Source organism: Rhinopithecus roxellana, chromosome 8 (assembly GCF_007565055.1).
Source record: "Rhinopithecus roxellana isolate Shanxi Qingling chromosome 8, ASM756505v1, whole genome shotgun sequence".
Lineage (NCBI taxonomy): Eukaryota > Metazoa > Chordata > Mammalia > Primates > Cercopithecidae > Rhinopithecus > Rhinopithecus roxellana.
Genome location: NC_044556.1, coordinates 87,137,553 through 87,152,205, shown reverse-complemented (window position 1 = coordinate 87,152,205; position 14,653 = coordinate 87,137,553). Strand labels below are relative to the sequence as shown.

The following is a 14,653-nucleotide window of genomic DNA, read 5'->3' as shown; positions in this document are numbered from 1 at the left end:
CCAGGCATCGAAGGTTGCAGTGAGCTGAGGTCATGCCTCTGTACCCCAGCCTGGGTGACAGAGTGAGAATCTGTCAAAAAAAAAAAAAAAAAAAAAAAGCGCTAATGTATCAGTTTCTTATCACTGCTATAACAAGTAATCACAAACAAGCCTAATGGCTTAAAACAACACACACTTATCTCACAGTTCTGGAGATCACTAGTGGGACAAACACCTGGTTGGGCTAAAATCAAAGTGTTACAGGGCTGTGTCCCTTTCTGGAAGCTTTAAGGGAGAATCTGTTTCCTTGCCTTTTCTAGCTTCTAGAGGCTGCCAGATTTCCTTGGCTCGTGTCTCCTTCCTCCCTCTGTAAAGCCCACAATGTTGCATATCTCCAACCATTCTTCTGTAGTCACATCTCCCTCTGACTATGAACTTGGACAAGAAAGGTTCTCTGATGAAAAAAACCCTGTGAATGGATTGGGCCCGTCCAGATAATGCACGACAATCTCCCCACCTCAAGGCCCTTAATCACATCTGCAAAGTTGCTTTCACTCCGTCAGATCCCGGGGATTAGAATGTGGATGTCTTTGGCGGGTTATTATTCCACCTTCTGGATGTACCTTTCCTCTTTCTATTTTCAGTGACATTACCTAACCTTTAAAAACACTGTGGTGGGGCAGTATATAAGATCTTCAAACTGTTCCCCTCAGACTTGTTCATTTACCTCTACTGGATTTGTATTTCGCCATGCAGGGCATAACAAACCGTACCTGCAGGTCCTGTATAGAGGCTGGTCTCCAGTCCATGACAATTGCATCAGAAGTGCTGCAAAGAATCCTGCTTCAGTGAATCCAAACTGATGGTCCAATGAGTCTTGAAGGCAGGGACTATTCTCCATTATAGTCCAGAGACTGGCACATACTAAGTGCTCAGAAAATGCTTACCCCAAGACTGAAGGATCTCTTCCTGACACTGGAGAACCAAGATTAAAGCCACCTCCCTGGGCTGAGGGTCCTTAACATGTGTGCCCTGGAGCTTTGATCTGTAGGACCAATCCTGACCTCATAGAGAGGCACTTGACCATGTAAATCAACATTCTAGGACTTCCTCCAATTCACCCTTGCTTCTAGACTAGAGGAGTCTGTGAGCTGGTTCCAATGCCTGGTTCGATGTGATCACTAATGTGCTTAGATCTGTCTAGTACCCTTTCTATTCAAATCTCAGAGTTTACTTTCTTCTCACCAGTACCATCTACTCCAAAAAGCCAGTCCGTCCAAGGGCCATGGCCTGGAGATTGGTGGCCTGCATTCAGCTAACAGTTACATAATGCTAACTCCCTGATTTCTGAGTACTATAGGTAGGGCTTCACCTGTCTCGCAGGACACCCCGAGACATCATGTTAGTCACTGGGTACTCACTATGACTTTGTATATCATCTGAGTCATTGTTCTGCCTTCCTGTGAGGCAGGAAAATAGGGTCTGGAAGCAGGGAACATTAGGCCAATTCACACTTACCCTATAACAGAAAATATCCTCTCCATAGGGTGTACGCTGTAAATGACTGTAACTTTACTTCATCCTCTCCATTTACATAGGGCGTACCCAAAGTTACCAATGGAATTTTGTAGGGGGTATTTAAACTCCCAAAAATTCTGTAACAGGGTCTTTTGAACCCTATGCTCAGGCCCACTCCTGCACTGCGGAGTGTACATTCATTTTCAATAATTCCTCCATCCCTTCCTTGCTTTGTGCGTTTTGTCCAATTCTTTGTTCAAGACGCTAAGAACCTGGAACCCTCCACCTTTAACCCCTGAAGAATGTTCTCTTCGGTGCAGGTGCTGTCCTGCTACCTACTACTGGTCATTCCTCAAGCACCTACCACATCCCTGCTACCAGATCTAGTTCAGATCTACTCATCTTGCTGCCGTGCTAGCACTCAAACTGACATAGTGTGGCCATAGCATGACTCAGTGTATGGAAATGAAGATTACCAGATGGGACAGTGGTAAGTCTAAATAGTTTATGGTGGCACATGATTAGTGGTTTCTACATCATTGCAGAACAAGCAGAGCTGTGTTTTAAGGAATGATGAGCCTGCCATAAGGCAGATTTCATGTGTTTCCAAGTTTTATTATTTTCAGATCACTACAAATTTTTCCCTCTCTGGGAAGTTAAAAGGATATGCTCTTTCCTCCCTCCCACTCCATACACACTCCCTACATTTTGTTTACAGGTTTCTGCATCCAGAATGGGTTTTGAATGTCATTACTCAGAGTGTCACAGGCATCCATGTTTCTGCCTGACATAGAAATCTCTTCAACTTGGGCACCCCACCAACCACACCTTGTGTAATTTACTTTTGCTGCCCAAAGAAGCAGAATATAAAATATTTCCTCTGTTGCCCCAGTGAGGGCAGAGCAGGGAACAGAATAGCTGAGCACAGAGGTCACTACCAGAGAACTCTCAAAGAAAGAAACACTCAGATCAGAGGCAGCAGAAGCTGTAACCAGCTGTGGGCATTTTGTATGGTGGGTGTGAGGGAAATAAAGAGCCCATATTGGATTTCAGTTGAACTTTGAGTTGGTGTGGAGCAAAGTGAAAGGCAGAGCCTTGATACGAAGTGAGCATTGACCCTCCTGCAGAGGAGCTGCAGGAGAAAAGGAGGAATAGGGAGGAGGTCCACGGAACCAGACAAGGCAGCAAGGGAAACTGGGGATGGAGGCACGTTAACATCACAATTCATCGTGGCCGAATTTGTGTCTTTCTCACTCCATGGTGTGGGTTCCTTCATTATCTTGGTCGTCTTTACAATCCCTGAGACTTATATACAGATGGTGGAAGGGGAAAGAAGGGGCCAGGGGAGCAGGGAAAGAGGCCCTACTTCTATTCTTTTTTTTTTTTTGAGATGGAGTTTCACTATGTTGCCCAAACTGGAGTACAGTGGCATTATCTCGGCTCGCTGCAAACTCCGCCTCCCAGGTTCAAGCCATTCTCCTGCCTTAGCCTCCCGTGTAGCTGGGATTATAAGCACTCACCACTGTGCCTGGCTAATTTTTGTATTTTTAGTAGAGTTTTGCCATGTTTTCCAAGCTGGTCTCAAACTCCTGACCTCAGGTGATTCACCTGCTTCGGCCTCCTAAAGCGCTAGAATTATAGGCATGAGCCACACCACCTGACCCCTACTTCTATTCTTAAAGCTTTGTAGCCATCCCTGACATGTGATGGTTAGGTAGATATCCAGACTCAGGACAGTATTCAATCCTAGTGCCAAGAGTAGGAATGCCAGATCAATGGTCCTCCCAACAAAATGCCGCCCCAGCAAGGGCTCTTTCTGCCTAGATGTCGTGTAGTAGCACAGTTAAGAGCATCAACGCTGGAGCCAGATAGACCTGATTTCAATTCCTGGCTCCTCCACCAAGTCATTTTGTGAGGTCATGAAATGTATTGCCCTCTCTGTGCCTCAGTTTCTTCATTTGTAAAAATGGGTAAATAATAGTACATAGCTTATAGTATTCTTGTAAGAATTAAATGCCTTAATACTGTTAAAAGGTTAGCATGACGGGGTGTGGTGGTGCACACCTGTAATCCCAGCATTTTGGGAGGCCAAAGTGGGAGGATTGCTTGAGCAGAAGAGTTCAAGACCAGCCTGGGCAACATGGGGAAACCTGTCTCTACAAAAAATAAAAAAATTAGCATGGTGGAGCATACCTGTGGTGCATAGCTGAGTGGTCCCAGCTACTCAGGAGGCTGAGGTGGGAGGATTGCTTCAGCCCAGGAGGATGAGGCTATGGTGAACCATTCATGCCACTGCACTCTGGCCTCGGCGACAGAGTAAGACACTGTCTCAAAAATAAATTTTAAAAAATAAAATAAAAATTAAGAAGGCACAGTGTTTCATATACAAGCATTTAATACTTATCCACTACTATCTTGTAGTGGATACACTATGTGCTTGTTGCCCAGTCTGGAGTGCAATGGCATGACCTCAGCTCACTGCAAGTTCTGCTTCCTGGGTTCAAGTGATTCTTGTGCCTCAGCCTCCCAAGTAGCTGGGATTACAGGCATGTACCACCATGCCAGGCTAATTTTGTATTTTTAGTAGAGGTGGGGTTTCACCATTTTGTCCAGGCTGGTCTTGAACTCCTGACCTCAGGTGATCCAACGACCTCGGCCTCCCAAATTGCTGGGATTACAGGTGTGAGCCACCACGCCTGGCTCATCCACTACTATTATTTGTGAACATAGAAGAGCAAACTCTCCATTGGACCAGATGGGTAGAGGACTTCTCCTGAACCTATGAGGCAAATCAATGCCTTCTTGCTAATGAGGGAAAAAAACTGGTAGACCCATGGTATGGTCTGGCTCTGTGTCCCCACCCAAATCTCATCTTGAATTGTAATCTGAATTGTAATCCCCACATGTTGGGGGAGTGACCTCTTGGAAGGTAATTAGAGCATGGGGGTGGTTCCCCCCCATGCCATTCTCATGATAATGAGTGAGTCCCACGAGATCTGATGGTTTTATAAACATCTGGTGTTTCCCCTGCTGGCACTTTTTCTCTCTCCTGCTGCCATGTGAAGAAGGACATGTTTGTTTCCCCTTTCACCATGATTGTAAGTTTCCCGAGGCCTCCTCAGACATGTGGATCTGTGAGTCAACTAAACTTCTTTCCTTTATAAACTACCCAGTCTTGTGTATTTCTTCATAGCAGCATGAAAATGAACTAATCCAGTCCACATAACCAAATAGCGGAATCCCTTTCCCAATGATCACTATTACTACTCAACTTAAAAATGCAACTGATAGGAGAGCTGCAGGTAAACTCTCCCCTTTTCTTACATGAAAAACCTATTAGAAAATAGAGGTGAAGCATCTGATTATTGAATGTTCTATTTTTGTGTTTTCTCTTTTCTCTTTCTAGAAATAATCCCAAACTTATAGCAGAGTTACGATAGTACAAAAATTTCCACATTTGCTTTACCCCAATTCTTAAAATTTTGCCACATTTGCCCATCACTCCCTATGTTATTACTCTCTATGTATTCACATTACTTTTTTCCTAAATGATTGGTGCCCTTTTACTTCAAAATACTTTAGCAGAAATCTCCTAAGAACATTCTCCCGCATAGCCATATGTATTAGTCTGTTCTCAGGCTGGGTAATTCATGAAGAAAAGAGGTTTAATTGACTCACAGTTCTACAGGCTGTACAGGAAACAAGACTGGGAGGCTTCAGGAAACTTACAATCAGGGAGGAAGGTGAAGGGGAAGCAAGTGTGCCTTACCATGGTGAGGCAGGAGAGAGAGAGGGAGAGACGGGGAAAGTGCTATGCACTTTCAAACAACCAGATCTTGTGATTATTCTATCACGAGAATAGCAAGGGGGACGTCTGTCCCCATGAGCGAATCACCTCCCACCAGTCCCCTCCTCCGACATGTGGGGATTACAATTTGACATGAGATTTGGGTGGGGACACAGAACCTATCACCATGGCTCAATTAGAAAATTCAGGAAACTTAACCTTGATATAATATTATTGTCTAATATTATATCAGTGGCTGTTCAAATTTTACCATTTGTCTTAATAATCTCCTTGAGGTGACTCTTTAGTCTCCTCTAATCTGGAACAACTCCTCAGCATGTGTTTACTTTTCATGACCTTGCTGTTAAGTGTGTAGGCCTGTAGTTTTATAGACTATCTCTCCATTTGGGTTCATTTCATGTTTTCTCAGGATGAGATTCCAGTTGTACATGAGAACATGGTGAGAATAGCCAGGAGTGGTGGTTCATCCTTCCTGGGGCTATACATCAGGAAACTCATAACTGTCAGTTTGTCCTGCTGTTGATGATGTTAATTATTTTCTGATGTTTTGATCATTGACAAGCAGAATAAGAACCAGGGGAACAAAGAATAACCAATGTGTTGGAATCCAGTTAAGTGGAAGGATTTCTTAGAAGAGTGCCATGCATCATCTGATTTTTTTTGGTGTCTGTTTCCAAGTTTCCTTTTGTGTACACCTTCTCATTTTCAATTTGTTTGGGAAAAGTAAATAATAGTAGTACTGTGGCAAGATGAATTGAAGGAAGGAGGATTTGAAACATCTCCTGACTAAGCCCAGGCAGGCCCAGGCTGGAGATGGACTGAAGGGCTGGTGGGCACCCCATCTTTGAGTAGCGGGTGTTAAGGTGGATGGGGTAATGAAGGGCATACTCTGGTCCTGGGACTTACCAAAGCCACAGGTGGACCCAAAGATTGGGAGGAGAGGCCTGATCACCCCCTTAATGCCTTCTTTCATTCACATCCTGCGTTCTAATGTACAACTGGTGCCGGCCATCCTGTTTCCCACTTCTGGCCTTTGCATAGGCATGCTGGTCCAAATGGATGGGAAGAGGAGGGACTCATGTTTTTTGAGCTTCTGCTATGATCCACTCACTTTCATGACAAATAGATGAGGAATGGTCAACTGAGTAATCAGGAAGTAGAGCTCGGTGGAGAAGGGAATCAAACAAAAGCCCAGGGAGTCAGGTGTCAGTGCCCAAAAGTTCCTTTTGAAAGAGACTTTCCTTATCTTTTAAAATGCTTTTTACTTATTATTATCGTTATTTTTTTAGAGACAGGGTACAGCTCTGTTGCCCAGGCTAGAGAGCAGTGGCGTGATCATAGCTGACTGCAGCCTTAACCTCCTGGGCTTAAGTGATTTTTCCACCTCAGCCTCCCGAGTAGCTGGGATTCATGCGTTTTTAATGTCATATCAGGACTTGTCACTTGGTGGGGGGTAAGGGGGAGCTGTCTTTCAGGCAGAGAGACCTCTGCTGAGGGTACTAATAATAATTCTATCAAAAATAGAGCTGAAATTAAATGCTGCTATTTTAATTACTCAAACTATCTCAAAGGATTTTCAAGAGTTGACTGAATGATGGGAATAGTGTTCAATAATGAATGAGTCACTAAAAAAAGATAGTGAAGCAAAATGTGTATTTGTCTTTGTGAATCAGTTATCATTGTTATTGTTTAATAACAAAATATGTATATTGCCATGTTTCTGGAGAAGAATTAGAGGGTGTGCTGACGCAAAGGGATGGTTTTTTTTTTTTTTAAAAGGTACTCAAATGTCGACTTTATTGTTTCTATATAAACAGCTTTTTGTACTGAAAACTGTAAAAATAACAACGTTTGCTGTGATTGCAATCCAAATTTTTGAAAGCCAGAAAATCTAGTTATTATGCTATAGCCAAACTACCTAATGCTTTCTTTATCCACAAGTAACTTTGCTTCAATTTCTTGATGTTGGGTGTCATCTCACTGACTTTGGGCTTCTCAGACACATGGGAATACTTATGTCTTTGGGTCAAATCAAACAGTAAAGCTAAAGTTATTCAAATACATTCAAATGACACAGATCCCTTACAAATGACTAGTATCATAGTAGGAAGAAAAAGATGCAAGAAGAAAAATATATCCTAGAACTTGTTAATATTATTGGTGTATAGTCTATACTAGCATAGAATAGCTTTCACAACCTGCTATATAGGATTACCAGCAAGAAGAAAAAGGTGCAAGAACAAGTTTTATGGCTGAAGTGGCTTGGTGTCATAACTCCCTATTCTAGCATTCTCAGAAGGATCCCATCCATTAGACATGCAGAAACTGCGGGGACATTTGAATGGTCTTGATTCCTTCCTAACTCCCTTAAGTCCAGTGTTTGTTAGTATTCTTTCATGCGTACGAACTCTGCCGAGTAACATGTATCTGAATCTTGCCATCCTTTCTCTCTGCACAGACAGCAATGTTCTTACTCCTCTCCTCCTATAAATCAAGTCATCTCTGATTTCCCTGAGGACTGGTGCTCTTGCAGCAATTCCATCTATCACTCGATGGAGTGACTCTTCTGGTAGAGGGGAAGGGGATTCATTAGTGGCGTTGATAGTCAAGTTACTAAGGTTCTTTATCAACATCTCGGAACAGATTTCAGAGGCCCATGAATCGTCCCGAGAATTTTCTTGGGTCAGCATTTGTGAAGACTCTGGGATGGAGGTTGGATTAAACTGCTGTGATGGGTCCATCTGCGTCTTGAACAACACTAAGCTTCTCCTGGATCTTTGAAACCAAGCAGAAACTGATGACTGACCTTCAAATTGCTACAAGGTAGCCCAGAAAGAGCAAAGGGATGGTTTTGACTATTGAAATGCTAAATCTTGATTATTCACATGCAATAGTAATGAATTCTGCACGTGGCATTTTCAGAAGAAGGAAGATAGAGATATAGATTGAGTATCCTTTATCAGAAATGCTTAGGACCAGAAGTGTTTTGGATTTCAGATTTTTTCAGATTTTGGAATATTTGCATATATATTTAATGAGATATCTTTGGGCTGGGACCCAAGTCTAAGCATGAAATTAATTTGTTTCATACACATCTTATATACATAGCCTGAAGGTAATTTTATACAGTATTTTATTATTTATTTGTTTATTGAGACAGGATCTTGCTCTGTTGCCCAGGCTGGAGTTCAGTGGTGCAATCTTGGCACCTTGCAACCTCTACCTCCCTGCAACCTCCACTTCCTTGCAAACTCCACCTCCCGGCCTCAAGAGATCCTCCCACCTCAGCCTCCTGAGTGGCTGCAGGCGCACACCACCACTCCCAGCTAATTTTTTTATGTTTTATTTTTATTTTTTTGAGACAGAGTTTTGCTTGTCGCCCAGGCTGGAGTGCAATGGTGCGATCTCGGCTCACTGCAACCTCTTCCTGGGTTCAAGCGATTCTTCTGCCTCAGCCTCCCGAGCAGCTGGGATTGCAGATGCCCATCATCATGCCCAGCTAATTTTTGTATTTTTAGTAGAGATGGGGTTACACTATGTTGGCCAGGCTGGTCTCAAACTCCTGACCTCAAGTGATCCACCCACCTCGGCCCCCTAAAGTGCTGGAATTACAAGCGTGAGCCACCGTGCCCGGCCAGCCTGGCTAATTTTTTTTGTATTTTTGGCAGAGATGGGGTTTTGCCATGTTGCCCAGGCTGATCTCAAACTTCTGAGCTCAAGTAACCCACTTGTCTCAGCCTCCCAAAGTGCTGGAATTACAGGTTTGAGCTGCTATGCCTATGCCAGTTCTGTTTTATGCAATATTTTAAATAATTTTGTGCATGAAACAAAGTTTCGGCTGTTTTGACTGTGACCTGTCACTTGAGGGCAGGTGTGGAATTTTCCACTTGTGGTGTCAGGTCAGCTTTCAAAAAGTTTCAGATTTAGGAGCATTTTGAATTTTGGATTTTTGGATTAGGGATGATTGAAGGTGAGAGAAGGCATGACTGAGGACCCTGGCAAAGATGAAGAGGAAGTAACAGGATTTGCCGGAAATAGTGATGATCTGTTAAGATGCTTCTGTATGTATGTGAAGCTAACCAATACATTGTGGTCTGTCTAGGTCCTATTTAGTTTTTCTTGCTGCAGCTGCCCTCCAGGAATCATCTGAGCTGTAATTTTCTGATATAGCCACCAGGTGGCCTTTAATTCCCTTGGGTGACTGCAGGGCAAGTTGAGCCGGCAATTGGCCTGTCGTCGGTCCCAAGGCGGGTAGGGGCATCAGTAATTAATCCTGTCCTGGATATTCTTTCTACCAGTACTGACCTATTACTGTGCCCATCTGGTCCTCCTTGTTGTGTTGGACTGCCTGCCAGATGGATAGGCTCTCTTCTGTGAATTTAAACAAGCATTCACACAACATAATGAATACATTATAAACTATTTCCACTCCTCCAAATTAATTTTCTACTTTTGATCATGTCTGCATAGACTTATATAATTTTAACAAGTGCGTATCCATTATTTGGTATACTGCTTTTAATTCAATATTATCTAACATGTTAGAATTAGTCTATCTACATGCTTACATTTTAGAAAGTAAAATCATGGCTGGATGCAGTGACTCATGCCTGTAATCCCAGCACTTTTGGAGGCCAAGGTGGGTGGATCATGAGGTCAGGAGTTCAAGACCAGCCTGGCCAACATGGTGAAACCCCGTCTCTACTAAAAATACAAAAAATAGCAGGGCGTGGTGGTGTGTGCCTGTAATCCCAGCTACTCAGGAGGCTGAGACAGGAGAATTGCTTGAACCCAGGAGGTGGAGGTTGCAGTGAACTGAGGTCTCGCCATTGCACTCCAGCCTGAGTGACAAAGCGAGACTCTGTCACAAAAAAAAAAAAGAGAAAGTAAAATCATGTTTTATTATGCTTCTAATTTTGTTTATTAACATAAGTAGCATTGACATGAACCTGGGAGCTTTGGACCCAAAGTAGAACTAGAGGATAAAAGAATGATTTCATAATTATTATATATTCCTAAATTGCCTTACAGAAATACAAAATTCTATTTAATTGCCATTTTTTCCTAAGGCTGCTTACCCCCAATAAACAAGTAAGTTGCTGGTGTTGATGTCTTGAAAAGTTGTAAAATGCCTCCCTCCCCATCTCCTCTTCTTACCACTTGCCCTCTTTTCTGTGCAGCTGACATGCGAACTTGCTCCTTCCATAAGAGTAGGCTGGACGGGAATTTCCATGTATTTGAACGGATGTGTCTCAGCGTTATTTGGGAAAAGGTACGCACACATCATTCAAATGAGTGGAACCATTTGGAAAGTTCCAGTTTTACTGGTTTTCATTATTGATAGTATAATGCTTCTTGATGTTGCCTAAATCTGTGTTTCTTTCATTAGTAACAAGGCTCGGCCCTCCCCAGCAATGAACCTGCCTGTATTTACTTGTCTGAAACCACTTAACAACTCTGACCACTCATCAGGGGAAATCTGAGCACTAATGCTATCCATTTTTTAATACTATGTTGGTAGGTTTTTCATGCCTATTTTTTCAATTTTCAATTTTCATTAAAACCTTTAAGTTACATTTTTCTAGTGAAGAAGCTGTTTAATTGAATAATTACTTACGTTTAAATAGTTTAATAAAAATCCAAAAAGTTTTTTTTTTTTTTTTGAGATGGAGTCTCGCTCTATGGCCCAGGCTGGAGTACAGTGGCCGGATCTCAGCTCACTGCAAGCTCCGCCTCCCGGGTTTACGCCATTCTCCTGTCTCAGCCTCCCGAGTAGCTGGGACTACAGGCGCCTGCCACCTCGCCCGGCTAGTTTTTTGTATTTTTTTTTTTAGTAGAGACGGGGTTTCATGGTGTTAGCCAGGATGGTCTCGATCTCCTGACCTCGTGATCCACCCGTCTCGGCCTCCCAAAGTGCTGGGATTACAGGCTTGAGCCACCGCGCCCGGCCCAAAAAGTTTAAGACAGCATAAGTGAAAAGTTGTTTCAACATCAACCCACCACACCCCCACCAAGTCTTCCAGCTTCCTCCCCTAGAAGCAACCACTGTTTGGGCTTTTGTTTTTAGGTTCTTTTAGATATATTTAATGGATATAAACTATATATATGTCTTTTTGTTTTTAGACACTGAGAGTAACTACAAATACATCATTTTAGTGTCTTGCCTTTTAAAAAATTTAACAATGTATCTTGGATATGTTTCCATGTCAAGATGTGTGAACTATCTCATTGTTTTAACAGCTGTGTAGTATTTCATTGTATGGATGGATATATTGTAATTCAGTAAACAGTTTCTTTTGGATGGACAGAAAGGGTATCCATACATTTTTGCATCCATCCATGTATGTCTGTAGGATAATTTTTTTTTTTTTTTTTAGATGGAGTCTTGCTTCTTCACCCAGGCTGGAGTGCAGTGGTGCAATCTTGGCTCACCGCAACCTCCGCCTCCTGTGTTCAAGCAATTCTCCTGCCTCAGCCTCCCAAGTAGCTGGGATTACAGGCATATGACAGCATGCCTGGCTAATTTTTGTATTTTTATTAGAGATGGGGTTTCAACATGTTGGCCAGGCTGTTCTCAAACTCCTGACCTCAAGTGATCCGCCTACCTCAGCCTCCCAAAGTGCTGGGATTACAAGTGTGAGCCACCGCGCCCAGTCATGATAAGTGTTTAGAAGAGAAATTATGCGTCAAAAGTATCTGAATTTGAAATTTAATAGCTATTACCATTTCCCCCTCATTGAGCTTTTTTCATTTGCGTTTTAAACATTTTAAGTAAAGTCAGGAATATTTTTAAAATTGCCTTGATTTTTTAGAGCAGTTTTAAGTTCACAGCAAAATTGAGCAGGAGGTACAGAGATTTCCAGTATGTCCTCTGCCCTACACATGTATAGCCTTCCCTATTGTCAACATTCCCCACCAGATGGGGTACACTTATTACAGTCGATGAACCTGCTTTCACTCATCATTATCACCCAGAGTCCATAGTTTACCTTAGAGTTTACTCTCCATGTTGTACATTCTATGGGTTTGGACAAATGTATCATGACATGCATCCACTATTATAGCATCATATATAGTAGCTTCACTACCCAAAAAATCATCTGTGCTCCACCTATTCATCCCTCCATCCTCCTAACTCCCGGCAACTGCTGATCTTTTAACTATCTTCATAGTTTTGCCCTTCCAGAGTGTTATACAGTTGGAATCATACAGTATGTGGCCTTTTCACATTGGCTTCTTTTACTCAGTAAAATCTTGGTTGCTTCAGGTTTTGGCAATTATGAGTAAAGCTGCTATAAACATTGGTGTATAGGTTTTTGAGTGGACATAAGTTTTCAACTCCTTTGGGTAAATACCAAGGAGTGTAATTGCTGGATCATGTGGTAAAAGTATGTTTAGCTTTGTAAGAAATCACCAAACTATCTAACGCTGTAATGGCCTTTTAGAAAAAAAGAAAACAAACAAACAAAAGAAACCACCAAATTGTTTTCCACAGTAGTTGTACCATTTTGCATTTCCATCAGTAATGAACAAGAGTTCCTGTTGCTCCATATTCTCACCAGCATTTGATGTCAGTGCTCTGCATTTTGGCCAAATAGATGTGTAGAGTATCTTGTTGTTTTAAGGTTAAGCATTTTTTGATATAAGAAGTCAGTTTTTTTTTTTTTTTAGACAGAGTCTTGCTCTGTTACCCAGGCTGGAGTGCAGTGGAGTGATCTCACCGCAACCTCCGTCTCCCAGGTTTAAGCAATTCTTGTGCCTCAGCCTTCAAGCAGCTGGGATTACACGTGTGTGCCACCAGGCCCAGCTAATTTTTGTATTTTTAGTGAAGATGGGGTTTTCCCATGTTGGCTAAGCTGGTCCCTAATGTCTGGCCTCAAGTGACCCACCCACCTCAGCCTCCCAAAGTGCTGGTATTACAGGCATGAGCCACTGCGCCCTGCCAAGAATCCATCTATTTTTTCTCTCTTGAGTAATATCTGTTCATGTTCTTTGTGCTTTGCTGAGTTTTAAAAATTGATTTATAAGTGGTCCTTTTTAAGGAAATTAGCCCTTTGTCATATGTGTTACAAATGTTTTCTGGAATTTCCACCTATGTCTCATTTTGTTCATTATATTTTCCTACAGAATTAAAAAATATGTAAAATTAAATACATCAAATTAAAGCATATACAGATGTTCCTTGACTTATGATGGGATTACATCTTGATAGATCCATGGTAAATTGAAAATATTAAGTCAAAAATGTATTTAATACACTTCATCTACCAAACATCACCAGCTTATCTTAGCCTACCTTTGAATGTGATCAGAGTACTTGTATTAGCCTACAGTTGGGCAAAGTAATCTAATACATTTTATAATAAAGTGTTCATAATATAATACAGTGTTGAATATCTCATGTAATTTATTGAGTACTGTACAGAAAGTGAAAAACAGTATGGTTGTATGGGTGCTAAAAGTACAGTTTCTACTGAATGTTTATCACTTTTCCAACATCATAAAATAAAAAAATTAAGTCAGGGACCACTTGTATTAAATGCATGTGCATACATAAATACATATCATGAGTTGAGATTCTTATCCAAATATGACATCACAAGCTTCTTCCCCAACTCTTCCTATTCACTATCGTATCTCCCTTATGCCACAGAAAATCTTGTGGGATTTTCTGTGGGATCTCAATTACTTTGCTCATTGTTATATCCTATAATACACAACAAATAGTTGCAGCGCTGCATCACCAACGCCACTACTGACAATAAACCTGCTAAGTAAAGCTCAATATTTCTTTCTGGTTATGGCCACCAAAGGAGTCTCCATTTAATAGCATTGGTCTCCTCGACCCATTCCTGGCCAGCTATTGAGAAAATTAAGCCTGGATTTAGTACTGAACATCTTCCTCAGTTCTTTCTGTCCTTACAATATGTCTCACTAATGGTGCATTATGTTAGTAATTTATTGAAATAAATTTCATTTGTGTAGTTATGAAATCAATGTAAAATGTAATATAGTTTATCAGTTTTTAAGAAATGGCATCTGGATTTTGTGTATACTTAGAACAGCTTCCCCTACCAAGATTATGTAGAACTTGCCCCATGTTTCTTTACGTACCTTAGTATTTTTATTTTTACATTCAACTGAAGCGAGGAATGCAAAATTAAATAGAAGAGTAATAGAGGAAAAGAGAATTTTTTAAAAACCACCGAAAACTACAGAAAATGTACAAACAGGGCAGGGCTCTAGTCTTGGGAGAACCAGGATAGTGGTGACATTAACAGAGAAGGGATCTGGGGGTGCAGGATCAGGCAAATTCCCACTGCTGGGAGCAGGTGCACAGGGACGGGC

The 14,653-nt window shown here is 41.7% G+C and overlaps 1 pseudogene; it reads right to left on the bottom strand.

The window, feature by feature from the left end:
• Nucleotides 1-7,551: 7,551 nt before the first annotated feature.
• LOC104677279 lies at nucleotides 7,552-8,046 on the bottom strand (annotated as a pseudogene).
• Between the last annotated feature and the right edge of the window lie 6,607 nt (nucleotides 8,047-14,653).